Source organism: Epargyreus clarus, unplaced genomic scaffold (assembly GCF_041222505.1).
Source record: "Epargyreus clarus isolate Ecla_fem2 unplaced genomic scaffold, WU_Ecla_fem_2.2 ptg000026l, whole genome shotgun sequence".
Lineage (NCBI taxonomy): Eukaryota > Metazoa > Arthropoda > Insecta > Lepidoptera > Hesperiidae > Epargyreus > Epargyreus clarus.
Genome location: NW_027332233.1, coordinates 5,009,643 through 5,025,627, shown reverse-complemented (window position 1 = coordinate 5,025,627; position 15,985 = coordinate 5,009,643). Strand labels below are relative to the sequence as shown.

At 34.2% G+C, this 15,985-nt stretch overlaps 1 protein-coding gene across 3 annotated transcripts in view; it reads right to left on the bottom strand.

Annotated features, from left to right (window-relative positions):
• The window catches only part of LOC140753304 (uncharacterized), a 144,854-nt gene that overhangs the window by 19,182 nt on the left and 109,687 nt on the right, over positions 1 to 15,985 (bottom strand). The window contains exon 1 of one of the 3 annotated variants that reach the window (XM_073087811.1): positions 4,892 to 5,240. The exons of the other annotated variants lie outside the window; for them this stretch is intronic. The gene's annotated coding sequence lies outside the window, so the exon portion shown is untranslated. Of the gene's footprint in view, positions 1 to 4,891; positions 5,241 to 15,985 lie in introns of those variants that run through there. 3 annotated transcript variants of the gene reach the window in all.

Genomic DNA, 15,985 nt, shown 5'->3' with positions numbered 1-15,985 from the left:
TGTATGTGTTCCAGATTACGTATATATGTACGTATGTATATGCGACAATGTGTGGAATTGATTTGTATTTCATTGATGTACGAGCTTTTTCCCGCGGCTTCGCTCGCGTTACGAAGTAATATTGTCATCCCCTATTTTATCCCCTTGGGGGTAGAATTGATCAAAATCCTTTCTTAGCGGATGCCTACGTCATAACATCTACCTGCATGCCAAATTTCAACCCGATCCGTCCAGTGGTTTGGGCTGTGCGTTGATAGATCACTATGTCAGTCAGTCACCGTTGAGTTATATATATTTAGATTTAGACTTAAGTATACAATTATTATTACAGTGAGTGCTCAGTAAAGTTTCTACATATAAGTATATATACTAATAGATACAAAATGCATATGTCAGTTTTTAAGCGTAATTTCTTTTGCGCTTTATTTGTATTTTTGTGACTTATTTCAATCAGACAACACCAATTATTGACTACCTAAATCTAGAGAGAGATAAATTTAAAAAGCAAAATTTTGAGTTATGCATATCATCTAATTCCTTAACATTACCTAGCGACAAATAAAGCAGATTTAAAAATAGATCTACTATTCAACGCTAGGTGACACTAAAGCCCCTTTTGTTAAACAAGCGTGCCCTGCTCCTCCCCACCAACCCGATCCCAAGGGACATCACTAGTTGCAGTCAGTAAATCAAAATTATTTTTAGTAGTCTGTTTTCAAATGACAGAAGGGTGACAGAAACCTTTGTGGTGCCGGAGTCGAGACGGCACCACCGCCACACCTATTTCTACCTAATAACAGCAGTGTTAGGCGCTGCTGTGTTCCGGTTTGAAGGGTGTGGGTAAGGGAGACAGACTTTTCCGTGGCGTTCCAGCTTAGTCCAGGGGTAGCGGCCGACCTCAGGTAGGAATATCTAATCCTATCTGGGGTTGATTACAGATGTCCATGGGTGGTAGTAGCCACTTACCATCAGGTGGACTGCATGCTCGTCTGCTACTCTTATATTATAAAAAAAAAAAAAAAAAAAAAACAGAAAACTCAAACAGAAATGAGCATTTACAAAAATAGATCAGTACCCTTACCATGAGTACTATACTATAGTTCTGATACAATCCGCTAGGGGCGCTAATTGGAAATTGTATGGGCAAATACGTAAACAAATACCCCAAAACAGTCATATAGTTCTGATACAATCCGCTAGCGGCGCTGATTTGAAATTGTATGGGCAAATACGTATGGTAAGGGCACAGGCTTTTTAATATACACTCACTTACCATAACATGATTAATCAAATCATATTTACTAGCTTTATTTGTGTTAGCAACCGTATTATGTACACTGATAAATAAACCTACCATACTTGTAATACCTACTTAACTAATAAATTTTCAAAAGAACCACTTTACATTAATGTAAACATTATTTAGGGTTAATGTAAAGTAGTTTTATAAATAAGAAGTAATTTTTAAATAATTTCTGATTAGTGTATTTTTTTATTATTTTTCGATAATTTAATAGTATTTTCACATAAATAAATAGATAAAATCAAGTTTTTGACATTTGTTTTCGAAATAAACATCAAAATAGCGAGTGAAAATTGAAAAATACGCATAGTTATTACTTCAATAAAATTAAGTTTTATATTCGAATCCGGATCTCAGCAATTTTTATTCATTCCAAAAGGGTAAATATAAAATGTACAATACATACCTACAAACAACACGAAGGAACGTCACAAAAATACCTAGTTACTACGACCTTACAATAAACAACCCCGGAAGGTTGCTCCAATCCTTGACAAGGGTCAAGGTTTAATGTAAAGTAGACACGTGAACGTTTCAACCATTTTGTCCACTGTTAGCTTACGGCTAAAACACACATCACACTGGAGATCGAATTTAGACGTCAGGTTATTGACGTCCAAAAGATGTTCTATAATCTACTTCAAAGTATTTTCAAAGGACTAAAAAGGAAATGGTTTGCAATTCGCTAGTTTTTTGTTAGTAACTCAATTACTCCGTTACTTATGAAACGATTAGGATAATTATTTTTGATTTGATATTATGCTAATTATAGTAGATTACGAATACTGTATGAAAATCGAAGCGATATTTTATCAACGATAAATTTCAATGTTTGTGTGAAATAAAATGTTTAACAAAAAATGATTTAAATAGTTGAATAAACCATCAGAATAAAAGTAATCAGTAAATTTAAAATACATGCTAAACAAAAATTCTGTCCCATGAATCCTCAAAAGGAAATTATTCACAAAATCGTTATGCTAGAAAAATCTAGTCTGTTTGCGTCCTTAGGTCACTTATCTTCGATTCTTATCTTATCCGTCCCTGACCGCACATTACAAAAACAATTTTCGTGGATCAACGAATTACAATTACAAATTAAAAGTTCTACAACGCTTAAAATTATAAATTAAACGTTCTATGTCATACAGTCGTGGTTAGATGATATTATTGATAAAAATTTAGTGGGCAATGTCACGAAAATTTGATAATAGAAAGTACAGCCAGCTCCAAAAGTAGCTACATATATCTATACACCAAAAGCGTTCATAAGTAGTACCACATCTAGCACCATAATTAGATTATCGTTACGAAGTTTCAAAAGTAGATGAACACTACAGTGTCAGAAGTAGCTGAACAGTGACAAATCATATAGTGACGTTAGCCATTTTGCACATACGGTTTTCAGCTGTTTTTGACGCGTTAGTATTCATCTAATTTTTACACTTTACAATGTTCATCTAATGATGCTAGGGGTGTTTAGCTACGTATCAACGTTTGGATGTATAGGTATTTTTGGAATTTTGATCTGCTCATTTACTAATGAAGCTAACTGTACAATTCTTTTATGACATAAAATACTAAAGTCTAGTTCTATAGAGACCGTAAATTTTGAATATTGACAATAAGTATTTTATTGAAGTCCCATCACTACTAATTCCTAGGGTGGTAGAACTCTTTGTGGGTCTGTAACTCTGCAGGCTCTTTTGTTATTAAGAGGCATGTTGCTTAAATGAAGTCTTTAATATGGAAATTAACCCAACTTATAAGTTTCAGTCTTACGCACACACTATAGTTTGATTCCGGATGCTGTACCGCCACACTTTTTTTCTACATATTAATAGCAAGGGTTGATTACAGATGTCCATGGATGGCAATAGCCACATACCATCAGGAAGACTGCAAACTCGTTCGCTACTTTAATATTAAAAAAATCTAAAGAAATGTTATACTTTTCAAATTAAGAAATTCCTGCAGAAAATTAATGTGACACAAACTCGTAAGTAAGCAAGAGTGAACTGCCATCGTATTTTCTATTCTTATGAAATCTTAAAAGGAACAAGATTGTAGATAAAAACGCGAACGAGGTCAGACGATCAGAAAATACCGCTTTGTAGAACGCTTACGGAGACGAGATTGAACTTAACAGCTTCTAGTCTTCTTAGGATAGAAATTTAACTGGAAAGGTTGTCTTGTAATTTTCAAATAGTTTATAAAATCTGAGACTGAAATGTTATTAGAAATTATTACGAATTGCACTAATGGTGAAGAGAAACTTTGTAAAGAAGATACAGTCACTAAAAAATATTTTATTCTATCTACCTATCCTCGATATTTTTTATTTGTCTGTCTTAATATCTGTACTAAGTAGTGTTTGAAACGGATGAACCTACGTTGCTTAGAACTTTACCTATGAGATACCTAATATACACGATATAGATTTTTATGTAGAAAATATCCAAGATGCTAGTCGTGAAATATAATAACTTTGTTTCTTATACACTACAATTCAATCAGGAAAAGATATGAAAGAAGGGAATATAGTTACTTTAGTGAATATACTAGTTTAATTAAAAACAAACATGAGCGAGTAAAAACTGTATGAAATAAATACAAACGAAAATTGTTTACTTGACATATCATTACTTTATTGGCAAACAATTTTGCGAAACCTAACAAAAGGGAAAAGTGGTTATACACTGTTGGTTTTGTCAATATCAGTTTGGTAATTTGGTATTACACGCGGACCTCAAAAAGCTTTTAGGCAAATTTATTTAGTATAGTGTGTATAGCTTACGTTTGCAACTGACACGTATTTAAAGTAAATAATATATTAGCCCATGATGTGCCATTTATCTAGTTGTCGTTGTGTGGTTGCATCCGATTACAGATAGAAATATAATAGGAATACGTAATTAATGTAATAGTTTTGACAGCGTATGCAACCTATTATTTTTTTGGCTGTTTATTTTTGTTGCTTATAAATCTACACTAATGTTCTAAAAAGGGAAACTTTGTTTGTTTGTTTGATTGTAATGAATAAGCTCAAAAACTTCTGGACCGATTTTAAAAATTCTTTCACCATTCGAAAGCTACATTATCCACGAGTAACAGGCTATATTTCATATGAAATTTATTTGATAAATAGATTTTGAGGCGGTACAAAGTTTGCCGGGTCAGCTAGTTGGTTATAAATTTATAATATAGAGGTAGTATGCGGGGCTGATGATAAGTAGCTGCTTCCGCTTATGGGCATCGATAATCAAACCAGATAATATCAGAGTTTTACCTGAGATTGGTCACAGATGTGTTTGCTTCTGCTGTGGACTAAGTTAAAACGTCGCGGATAAATATGTCTCCCTTACCACACCCTTCTAACCAGAACAGCAGCGGTTGACACTGCTAAGAATAAACAGGTAGTGTCTCCGAAGCCGAACCACGCAGGATTCTACCACCTTCAAAAGGCTACCCACCATTGGAAATCAGTTGTAAACTACCTAATTCTACGCGATACATGGTCAAGCTATAATATTATATTTGTGGTATACCACCCTTTAAAAAATGAATGAATTAATTCATATATCTTACTCTGTATAAATGCAATCACAAAAAATAGTTCAAACACTCAGCAAAACACTTCTATAACAATTCTCCACGTTACAACAATGATATTGTTACAAGAATTCGTCACACACTATTAATCCGTTTAAAAAACATACAAAGTTAGAATTCAAAACGGAAATAGAACACTTTACACTTATAAAATTCACAGAACCAAACACTTGCTTCCAATTACATAACACTTGGCATCGAAAAGCTCATTCCGACCACCAGTGCTCTAAATATTAAACTTGTTATAATATCGACTTTACACTAACTCCTGCGCAGATCGTCGTGCGACTGTCCAGGCCCCTTTGGTAGGTGATCCATTATCATTTGATGGCCCATCTCCGTTTGGTCCGCGTGTCATTGTGCGAACGTATTATCGTAACGACGTGACGATTCACGACTCATCGTCATGTCGCGATGAGTCGGTGAACTCCGTAAGGGAATAATGCTGTTTGAAAATTTAAAATTGCAACGTCTAGAATTATATAGTGTTTGTAGTTAATGTGTAGTGTTGAATTATGAAGTTTTGTTCGCATTATATTATTAATTAATTAGTTTTCGTATGGCGCTCGAAATTTTACCATAATTAGTATGTACTCGTACTTAATACTTCAAATTCTTTACTTGTTAAAACGAAATACTTGTATCGTCTATAACTACCAAAAAAAGACAAAAATATTGCTAACTCTCTTGTATTAGTCTACTAATACTGATGATGATAATGAGATTTTGCACTAAACCGAAGTAAATAACTTAACTACCTACGATGACTTTGCTATTCTAGAAGATACTAGTGCCATATTTGTTTATTCAAAATGTAATGAAATTTCGTCAGTGGCACTTAGCAGGCGTATTGCGCAATCAAAGCTTGATTTGAGTTCACTAATTGGGACTTAGGAGTTCGAGCAACGAACAGTTTATTGAAATTGTAAGCAAACTGTGAAACTTGGATTAATATTTAATTTGCACCTGAAAGTTTGTATAAGTTTTTATAAGTTAATTTGAATATCTCTATATCTGATTTTGTTACACGATCTCTGAGCACAGAGAAATCTCTGGATCGATTGTTTATTTCTACGTTTTTTCTTGTAGTTTGCCTTTAACATTTTGCCTGTTATGTTATGTTATTCCTGATATGAGCAATTGTAAAAGATAATAAATCACCGACTGCTTAAGTAGAGTTATCCTGTCTCCACACATTATCTTAAGCTGGTCTTGGCGAACGCTGCCTAAATTCTCAAAGCCTAATTTTTAAACTCTCATAAAAATAACTTTTGGATTTAAAATTATCTACTTTGGTTTGTTTGTTTTACTCTTTGTCAAATCTTAGGCGTGTACCTCCGAATATTTTACTTGATTGGTACCCACTTATAAAACAGAAAGAGTCGCCCCCGTGAATTACTGATTAGCTCTATTCAACATTATTCATTCATAAGTACAGATGTACGAGTCTTATATCACCGGACCATCAAGTTTCAAAATATGTCGCTTGCTCCCTTTCGTTTACGTAATCATACATATGATGCATGGCACGATACAGTTTTCCTTCACCATTTAAACAAGTTATAATTAATTTCTTACAAAAACATAACATTGAAAAATCAGCATGTTTTACTTACAGACTATCACTACTGCATTTTACCATATTTTTTTCAAACTATAACACAGTTTAAAGAACTAACGAAGAAGAGGAAGATAAAATAGAAAGTCGATGCAAAATAGTCACAAGTAGTTCTACTATTTTAAAAATGTTTAAAACATGGCAGCTGTTACAAAACGGGATAGCACCGTCTACCTGCGGTGTGGCCCGCGATCAATACTTCCCCCGTCTAAATTTATCCGATTTAACTTTGCCGAAGTCGACGGCTAAGCCTAAACTAGGCTCAGACATGTCTAGTTTTGTTTTTTGAAAGCTGATGCATTTTCATAGTGATTGGTTAGTTAGATGCACCCTTTTTATATTCATTATCAGTGTTTTTTTTATTATTTTATAAAGGCCTAAATTGCTTACTATCTAACATTTAACAGAATATTCAAACCAATAGCCTGATTACACACATTGAACACATAAGGCGTCTTTTTGTTGTAAATTAATGTTTCAAAATATGCTGTATGTTTATCCGTAAGATTTAAAAGAGAATTCTATACATTCTCTTTAAGGTTCACAACACTAACAACTAATATGAGACAATTACTAAAACCTTTGTTATAGCACATCACATTTGACATCATTAGTCATCATCATCATCTAATAATATCATTAGTAAGTTACCTAATATTTATTTAAAATGTGAATTTTTCAAATTTAAACATTCAGTTCCAATTAGAAATATTTTAATATCCTATCCTATTTTACTTGAAACAAAATACTTATTATATTATGCCTGAGTAACACGTAAGCTGTGTAAAATGTTATTTCTGTAAACAAATTTTAATGACAAATGAAATTCATTACGATGATTGAGAGTATAATATTACTTTGACCTCATTAACTTAATTAGGTACGTCCATTTATTTTATAATAGTAACATTACATTTAATTTTTTGTTGACTTTAAAATATAACATTACATTTAAATTTTATGTTGGTTAGTAAATCAATTGTTATGAAATAATAAGTTGTGAAAATCAAATGCTTAAAACGAACTCCGCACTTGGCCAGCGCGGTGGACTATGGCCTAATCCTTTCTCATTCTGAGAGGAGACCCGTGCCCAGCAGTGGGACAGTAATGGGTTGATAATGAAAAACGCTTTATATGTGTATATCATAAATTAAACTGGACTTAAATTCTTAAATTTAATAAGTCGGGTATAAGTTGTCATTTCTGATATTTCTATACTTACTACACAAATATGGGCACGGGCCAGCAGTGGGTAATGGGTTGATGATGATAATGATGAACTAGCGATTAGATACTTTCAAATCAATAATATTTGTAATGTCTCATTTTAATATATACTGCGACTATGTTTTGTTAACTTGGTTTGAAATATAATTTTCCAGTGGCGGTATAGTGACCCGCTTGACGGAACAATCATTATACCGGATCAATGATGCGCAGTGGTTTTTGGGTTCGATCCGCGGTCGGAAAAATATTTTAACAAATTTTGATTTAAATTCTAGGTCTGGGTGCTTGTGTATTCGTCCTTGTGTGTGTCTATGATTCCGGACACAGAAAACTTAGTTAGGATCCATAAAGCTTAAAAAATAAATCATTATAATTAGAGATGCGCCGAATATTCGTTTGGTATTCGGTATTCGGCGTATTCAGCATATTTTATGCTATTCGTATTTGGCCGAATTATTCGGTTTTAGTGCCGAATATATTCGGTTCGAGTATTTCTATTTTCTTGTATACACGACATGGTACGGGACTAAAACACATAACTTCTTATATAGGAATTACGTTATATTATAAGTCAAACTCAAATCCTATGAAGAATATGTTGAATGAAACTAAAAAATAAAGTAATTAAACTTCAAATCCACATTTATCTTGAAACCTCAAGTCAACACATTTTTACTTAATCTATAGTCAGTATAGTCAACATTTATCAATCAGTAATCATTTTTAAAACTCAAATCAAGATTTTAAAGTGTGCATGAACACACATAACTAGCAAATTGATAGTAAAGAAGTGGTAAACCTAATAAATAGGCCGAATATTCAGTTCGGTAAAGGTTAAACCGAATATTATTCGGTATTCGGTTATTCGGTGAAACCACTATTCGACGCATCTCTAATTATAATCTTTAAGCGTATCTTTACGTAATAGATACGTGTTGCAAAGTAAAGCTCAATCAATTAATACGAGTAACTATAAGCGTACTTTATTTATATTTGTTTCTCGACGTATAAATATTTTATCTTACTTGAGAAAAACCATTATGTACATAAACGTAATATGAAAGAACTAGTTTAAGCACCTTAGTGTTAGTTCACTCGCCAGTAACTTTGAAGTGCTTGTGGCTAACTGGGTTAGAAGAATAATTTTAAAGGTGGTAGAACCCTTTCTGGTTCGACTCCGGCGGCAGCACCGCCACACCTATTTCTGCCTCAGAACAGCAGTGTTAAAGCTGGTGTGCTCTGGTTTGAAAGGTGTGGTAAGGAAGGCATACTTTTCCGAGGCGCTCCAGCTTAGTCCTCAGTGGTAGCGGCTCATCTGTGGCCGACCTCAGGTAGGAATATCTAATCGTATCTGGGGTTGATTACAGATGTCCATGGGCGGTAGTAGTCGCTTGCCTTCAGGTCATCTGCATGCTCGTCTGCTACACCTATATTATAAAAAAAAATCTAGTCGTTTCTCGACGTATAAGTATTTTATCTTCCTTGAGAAAAACGTTATGTACATAAACGTGCCAGTACATTATGAAAGAACTAGTTTAAACACCTGAGTGTTAGTTCACTCGCCAGTAACTTTAGAGAGCTCGTGGCTAACTGGGTTAATAGAATAATGTTCCTTGAAACTGGGGGAATATTGTAGGAGTTTGCGGCCAGTTACCTCAATTTAATACAAGGGGCCTTACGTCGTAGCTTTATGAATTATTATGCAAACTAATTAACACTTAGCCACGAGTGTGATGAAGTGTGTAATGTGTTTTTGTAATTGATGTACGTTATATGTACCTGGTACTTATATTGTAGGTATGTACATATATACTTACTTATCATTTTTATAATATCGACCGAGGAGAATCTAACATGCTTTAATTAATTTTATTGTCATTAATTTTGCACAAGTAAAGGTTTTCGTGTTTTGACTGCGGTAATACTGTAGTTGTACATTGTAATAAGCAATACAGAGTAACTTCTAACGACACGCAAGGGAGTGAAACGTTATAGGGATCACTTTCCATCACGTGGACTGCGTGCTTACTATAAACTAGAAATCGTTATAAAAATATAAAACCAGACTGCTTAAAAATAAAGCCTATGACTTCCACAGTTTAGACATATCCTACAACACCTCATATGGTCAAATCAAGCCCTTTTGGGCTGGATGGCATGCCAAAGTATGTGACATACATACATACGAAAACAATCATACATACATCGAAAAACATCCGCATTCGGGTAAAAACTTCAAATTTCATATTACACACAATTAATGCTACTCCACTGTTTTCTTTTTATTCTCGTACCTTTCCATCCCTTCCTTTGTTCCTTGCATTAAAAAACAAATAACTAATGCATAAAATATTAGCAGAGTCGAAACTTCAGGCACCGTTCAGTGACTAGCATTTGTGTAAAACGAGCTCGAAAAGCTAAAAGTAGCCACTGAATGAAACGTCAAACAAATAGCTGTTTACTGTAAAAGTTTTTCCGGTTTCCATTCGAGTTGCAGTGTTTGTGTGTATTTCATTAACTTGTGTAAGTTTTTGAAATGTAACTTTGGGATGCGGCACGTTGGGATTTTATAGTGATGGAAAAAGGTAAAGTGTAATATTTAAGTAGGTTCATGTGTAAATGGGTTGTGATGTACTCTATAAAAAGAAAAAAATAAATAAAGTTAATTAGATAGGTAATTTCATTTCATTTAGCATTCAAATAGGAAATGAAGGATGAACATATAGTCCACCAGATAATAAGTGACTACTGCGGCTCATGTTCATCTGTAAGAACCCCAAATGAGATTAGATTACTACCTGAAGTCGGCCACAGATGCATTGCTACCCTTGAGCTTTAGTTGCAACTCCGCGAAAAAGTCTACCCATAGCACACTTCTTAAAATTGGAACATAGCAACACCGCTCTTATTAGGAAGAAACGATGGTGCCTTCTAAATCAAATCACTAAGGTTCAAGCACCTTCCAACCTGTCTGCAAACTCATCCAAAAACATCAGGCATACGCAACTTCATCATATTGTTCCCCCGTTTTCTTTGTAGCACGATAATGTTTTTCACATTAACCACTTTTATTCTTCCTTAAAACAGTAACTCTCGATATGTGGCAACATTCCTTAGTTAAATAATCTCTACAATTAGGCAACCTCACATAATAATTATAAATTATAAATTACCAGCGCCAGTGAGATAACATTTCTCATAATTATTTAAAAAGTAATTATTTATTCGCACCGGTTTAATAACTTCGTTAATTACTTATACCTCTTTAATTAAATGTCAGAAATTCGTGTTTAAAAAGGGAGCACGGTGCTTGGCAAAGTAAGGAAACAGGTACAAAATAGGTAGTTATGGAAACTACAGAACCCTCTGCCTTAGATTAGCTATAATTACATATGTATAAGCCTATGGCGACAGCCTAGATAAGATTAGCCAAGTCAGCGGTCTGGGCCACCGCATGAGACCACCGTGTAACGTTGCAAAGTCAGCGGTCTGGGCCACCGGATGAGCCCACCATGTAATTTTGAACTTAGTCATTAAACCAGCCTCCAAATCGGCAGTACGTCTTTTATTTTAAAGATCCCAGTAAAAATCCTGAGATAGTTATAATTAAATACGGTTTACACGCTCAAACCAAAAGTGGCGCAGCCGGTGAGATTTTCTCGTGGAAATCCTTAATAAACGTATTTTCGGACGTCAAAATTCGTAAGAAAAAGTAAGCGTTAAATGAAGGAATAGTGAGAAAATCCGACGAACCAAATAAATATTCTTTTGTGTCGTGAAGTGTAAAAACCATCGAGTATGGGATTCGGAAGCGGTCGGTGAGTACAACTTTTCGCCAATCCTTTGTTCCAACATTCCTCCTATATTTTTCAGTAATTTAAAATTAAATGTTATATTTGAGATCAAACCTTGCTCATGTAACAGTGTTTTAATAAAATAAGTCTGTATGAAATTTTGATATTGTATTATCGAGATTTAATTCTTAGAATAAGACACAGAGTAGAAAATGTCAGAGAGTTTACGTTTTAAAATTTATTATCGCAATTTTTAATTGTTTAAAATAAATAATAAAAATTACTATCATATAAAACTCTATGATAATTGTAGAAGACTAATTTTAAAATATTCTTTACTCTTTTTGCAAATATTTCGTTTTTTTACTTTTATAAAACTTTTACAAAATTTTATTTTATTAATTTAGATTTTATTAATTGTGCTTCAATTGTGTGTTTTATTGTTTTATATATGTGTGTGAAATTCAATTGTTAATCCAATTTCAATTCAAGTGAAGTTGCTACCTCTAAATAGTTTACTACTCTATCATTATGACTACGACTATCGAACAAATACCAAAAGAAATTTTAGATTTAATTCCGCTATATAATGGTGATAAAAGACAGTTAAACCTTTATTTGCGAAAGTGTCAATATGTGATTGATCGGTTTAAAGGAAATGCAGAACAAAATCTTTATGTTTTTAATGCTATAACGAGTAGACTAAGAGAGGATGCAGCTGCGCTTTTATCAGAACGCGAAGATATTGTTACATGGTCCGCGTTAAAAGAAGTGCTGATTCAACATTTTGGAGACCCGCGTAGTGAAGCGTGTATTAATATCGAATTAGAATCTTTAAAAATTAAATCTGGTGAAAGTTTTTTAGACTTTTCTAACAGAATTCAAGGTGTTCGTTCGTTATTAATGTCAAAAGTGAATACAATTAATGATCAGGAGTTAAAACGCGCTAAATTAGTTATTTACAACAATACGGCTTTGAATGTATTTTTATACAACCTTCCTGAAAATATGGTGCGTATCGTGAGGCTCAAATCGCCCACAACCCTAGAAGCAGCCTTAAGCATTGTCCTTGAAGAAGTTAATTTCTTAGAACAATATAATACACGTAATCGCATTCATGGTAGTAACCAAATTTTGGAATCCGGTTCAAGGTCATCGGTACGCTATCCAAATGGAAAACAACCGTTTTTACCTTTTCAGTATAAATTTAATTTTAGTAATCCCCAAGATGCACAAAAATGGGTACCTCGAGTTATGAACCAAGGTCAAGTGCCACAACCTGTATTCGGGTATCGACCTCAAAAGGGCTTACCGTTAGGTTATAGACCACCTCAACCATTTGGTTATAGACAACCGCAACAATTTGGTTATAAGCCACCGCAACAATTAGGGTACAAGCCACTACAACAAGTTCAATCGAATACCCCTGTGGTATTAGAACCCCAAAACCAAGATGTATCTATGAGGACGGCCCCTTCGAAGTCTAAATCACAATCAAATCATTACTGAAAAAAAATTAACAATAGTCTCTAAAATGTTTGACAGCTTTATTAATGTGTCTGAAACAATAAATCAGAATACTGTAAATCTTCATAATCGCCTAGCAAAGATTGAATTGCTTTTGAAAGATTTAAGTACTAAGCAAAACGATTGGGTTTTCTTAACCTACCTTACAGGATTATTTTCAATGTTCACGAGTAGTTTTCATACTATCTTTGCTCGGCTAAGTGAAATTGAAACAGCATTAGCATTAAGTAAAATTTCAGTATTACATCAATCGATTGTTAATTCCACAGAATTATTGTATCATCTAAAGTTAATTTCTGACTATGGGAGTTTGGTATATCCACCAGTAGAGACAAATTTACTAAATATCGAGGAAACCATTTGTGTAAAATCCTTTATTAGAGATAACCAGATTACATTTATAATGGAAATCCCACTTACTGATAAGTCAAGATATAATTATTTTAAGATATATTCCTTACCAATTTTCCATGAATCTAAGAACAAAACCTTAGCTATAATTCCTAAATTTCCTTACCTTCTGGCGAAAGGGATAAAGTACTTACCGCTGATAAAACCTTGTCGTCCATTGTCTGCTGGCGATCACTATCTCTGCACTGCAGACAATCAAGCCTTATACAACGAACTTACCTGCGTCGAGCAGCTGATGAAATATGACAAAGATCATACACCCTGTGAACAGCGTGAAATACAAATTGAGGAAGTTAGAGTCCAGGAAGTCAACGCAGATAGCTGGCTCCTTTATAGTAGATTGAGAACGACCCTTACTAAGCAATGTGGTGAAGAGATCAGTAAACAGCTTGTATTTGGTACTTACCTGGTTACACTGGATGAACCCTGTGACCTACAAGTCCACGGAATTCACCTTCGTCATCGTATTTTTGTGGAAACTCAAGTTATAGAAAGGATTCCTGTTGTAGAGTTGTCTCAGTTGCACGTCAATATGACTCTACCCGAACGAAGTGTAATTAATATGAAAGGAATTAGTCTAGACGAAGTGAAATACATGGCCTTTTCATTAAAGCATAGTGAAGTGATAGAAAGTGTTTTAAATAAAAAGGTGGACATTAGCTTCAGTGACATTTTAGGATACGTAAGTTTAGGTTTAGTTATTTGCATTTTCCTTGTATCTTTGATTTATATAATTTGGCTAAAATCGCCGAAATGTTTAAAATGTAAGAAAAATTATCGGAATGATTCTAAACTCGAAGCCTCCGATAATTTTCCTCTTAAGGTCGGAGGAGTTATGGAAACTACAGAACCCTCTGCCTTAGATTAGCTATAATTACATATGTATAAGCCTATGGCGACAGCCTAGATAAGATTAGCCAAGTCAGCGGTCTGGGCCACCGCATGAGACCACCGTGTAACGTTGCAAAGTCAGCGGTCTGGGCCACCGGATGAGCCCACCATGTAATTTTGAACTTAGTCATTAAACCAGCCTCCAAATCGGCAGTACGTCTTTTATTTTAAAGATCCCAGTAAAAATCCTGAGATAGTTATAATTAAATACGGTTTACACGCTCAAACCAAAAGTAGGTACATGATTTGTGCAACGTTATTCTCAATGACTTACGGATGGTGACACAAAATATTTTCAAATTCGTTATTTGCCTGGAAGCAAATATAAATTCGCAGTGATAGCCTAGTGGTTAAGAAACTCGGCCTCTCGACCAAGGGGTCCGAGGTTCAAACCCCAGGCACGAACCTCTGATTTTACAAAGTTTTGTGTGTATTAGAAATTAATGATCACTTGCTAAACGGAGAAGGAAAACATCGTGAGGAAACCTGAGAGATTTATAAGAATCTCAAAGGTATGTAAAGTCTACCAATACGCACTTGACCACCGCGGTAGGCTATGGCCTAATCATTCTCATTATGAGAGGAGACCCGTGCCCAGCAGTGGGACAATAATGGGTTGATGATGATGATGATGATGATGAAATTTAAATTTGGGGTCGCTCACAATTTTAATGTTAATCTGGGGTAACTTGCCATGTTGTACCAATTACGTTGTAAATAAATAGGTAGTGCCCTCAGCTAACACTTATTTTGATTAAAAGTTAAATAACAAAAACGTATAGGCATATAGTAGTTGATTTCTAAGGGTAACAATAAATAGAATTACTACATTACATTTGTAATTTTAACTTTTGTAGATACAAAAATAAAATTAATACATTACATATGTAATTTTAATTTTTGTAAATTTGTTTTTGATTTGCGTTTTATAAGCAAAATTTACAAAAGCCTCAATGACAGAGTGTTTTACATGCCATGTTAAATTATTTATTTTTTAATTTTAAAGTAACAAGCATGAGTACCTACCAGCTTTTAAATAAAACAGAGTGTTGTGATTACACCTAAACTCGTTACAACATACGATTACAGAAATATATTTACTTTATACAACAAAGTATCGTACTAAAGAAGGGCATTCGACCGGTTCACATAAAAAGGTGAAGGTTAATTTGGCAAATAAACCGATATATCCTGAGACGGCGAATGCGCCTAATTAAGTAACCGTACCGTCCGTTGTGTGTACTAACGTATTTTAGTCCTTTTTTAAGGTTCATTAAAATTCTGTTCAAGGTTCAAATTGCTTTAAAAAACAGTGAAACGTAATATTATTATCATTTATCATCAACCCACTGCTGGACCTGGGTTTCCTCTCAGAATGAGAAGGATTAGGCCACAGTCTGCCGCGCTAGCCAAGTGCGTATTGGTAGACATCACATACCTTTGAGAACATTTTTATAAAGATTTCTCGGGTATGCAGGTTTCCTCACGATATTTTCCTTTAAGCAAGTGATAATTAATCTCTAATACGCACATAACTTGGAAAAATCAGAGGTGCCTGGAATTTGAATCTCAGACCCCTCGATCAAGAGGACGAGTGTCATA